Consider the following 1856-nt stretch of genomic DNA (forward strand, 5'->3'; position numbering starts at 1 on the left):
TGGGTCCCTTAACCCTCTCTGTAAGTAACAGCAGACATGCTATTGTCATCGCCATCATCACCATGTGTGCCTTGGGTACTAGTTACAGTTTTAAGGGGCTCTCCTTGTTCTGTTACTTGACCCTTGCCATACTCCTATTGAGGTACGTGAGGCAGAGACTCTCACCTTTATAGATAAGGAAACGGAGACTCGGATGGGTTAAATGATGAGCTCACAGTCACCAGCAAACACACTTTGGAACCAAAGACTCTTAAGGTTGAGACTGACTCCAAGTTCGTCTCGTCCCAGGCATCTCTTCTGTAATAACCTAGAGAGACGGTTGCTTACCTGTCTAGCTGGATACTTCTGGCGATGCGCTCGCTTCCTCGCTAGATCACTGCTCCATCCGCCTGTTAACTCTCAGTGTAGTCTTTGTGTTACGGAACCCACGTGTGCCTTCCTATATCTTACAACCATCCTGTATCTTACATCCATCCCATATCTTACATCCAGCGCTCCGGTGCCCTGTTCCATGGAATAGGTTGAGTCCTTCTCTGATGATCTTTCCTATGTCTAAGGATAATTTTTTTTAGGTGAGGCAACCCTTGGTTGACCTCACAGATTGCAAGGACCTTGTCCGCTTACAATCCCTTATTTTTTATTTTTTTATGTCTATTGCGGCTGGTCTTCCTAGCTGGTCTCCCATCCAAGTACTAACCAGGCCCGACCCTGCTTAGCTTCCAAGATCATACAGAATCGGGCTTGTTCAGGGTAGCATGGCTGTAGACAGGACAATTCTTATGCCTTCCACTTTCAGACCTTCTTCTTTAAGCCAAACAATTCCCCAAAGTTTTGAGATACTCTCACTAACATCGTGAATGTGTTTGTTTAAAAATGGAACCGTCAGAATGTAACATGAAATCCTACCTGTGGCCTGAGAAGTAAGCGTAGAACAGGTACTCTCGCCTCCTTGGATTAGGTCCCCGTGCTTGTGTTAATGCCACCAGAGCCTGCATAATTTCTTTTATCTAGCTTTTACCTAGAATAATGGGATACAGGAAAGGCAAGATTAGATAAAAAGGATCTTGGAATAATGACACAGGACAAGTGAAATTGGATAGGAAATCAAGAAAGTATGGAAGGCCGCAGTGGAGGTCACCCTGGGGACAGTACTGTAGAGACCTTGGGAGTGCTGGGCTGCTAAAAAGGGCTCTCAGAGAGACTAAGAGGGGCTTGGATCAGCTATGCAGCCACTTCCTCTGCCATCCCCTGCCAGGCCCCAAGTTCTGGAAACACATTTGCTAAGCTGCTTCAGTCTCCCACCTTGTGGTTGCCAGGGTGACTGAGGACGCGACAGCAGAAATGGCTAGCGGTCCACCCAAATCTGTTCTCCCCCACCATTAGTTACAGAGTTATAGCTGGAATGGTGGCCACGTAACTAGAGATGACATTTCCCAGTCCTCTTTACAGATAGGTGTGGCTGTGTGATGTTCTCACCAGTGGACGGTGAGCCACGTGCTGGTCAAGGCCTCAGGAATCGGGCAGGGCTCCTCTGTGTTCTTCTCTCCCTCTGCGAACCTCGCTGTAAGAATCTCTGCCTTGACAGGCTGCCCCCATTTATGCGCATGTGGTGGAGAGAGGTCCAGGTACAGAGCCACCTCTGAGAACGAAATTCCTGAACATAACAGGGAAGAGGGCTCTGGGAGGAAGCCTGGGGTCCCGTTGAGTTGTCATGAAGAGGTGTGAGGTGCTGTGGCCCCTGCTGTGGAGTGATGCCCCTCCCAGAACCTGTAAAGTGAGATCAGCCAGGGACTCAAGATCTTGTTCCTTTCAATTATTTGAAGCTGGGCTCTGCTCATCTAGTGGGATGAAGGGGA

The 1856-nt window shown here is 48.5% G+C and overlaps 1 pseudogene; it reads right to left on the reverse strand.

The window, feature by feature from the left end:
- Window positions 1-648: 648 nt before the first annotated feature.
- LOC118600909 lies at window positions 649-767 on the reverse strand (annotated as a pseudogene).
- Window positions 768-1856: the final 1089 nt, after the last annotated feature.

The sequence above is a fragment of the Rousettus aegyptiacus genome, unplaced genomic scaffold (assembly GCF_014176215.1).
Source record: "Rousettus aegyptiacus isolate mRouAeg1 unplaced genomic scaffold, mRouAeg1.p scaffold_m13_p_3, whole genome shotgun sequence".
NCBI classification, from domain to species: domain Eukaryota; kingdom Metazoa; phylum Chordata; class Mammalia; order Chiroptera; family Pteropodidae; genus Rousettus; species Rousettus aegyptiacus.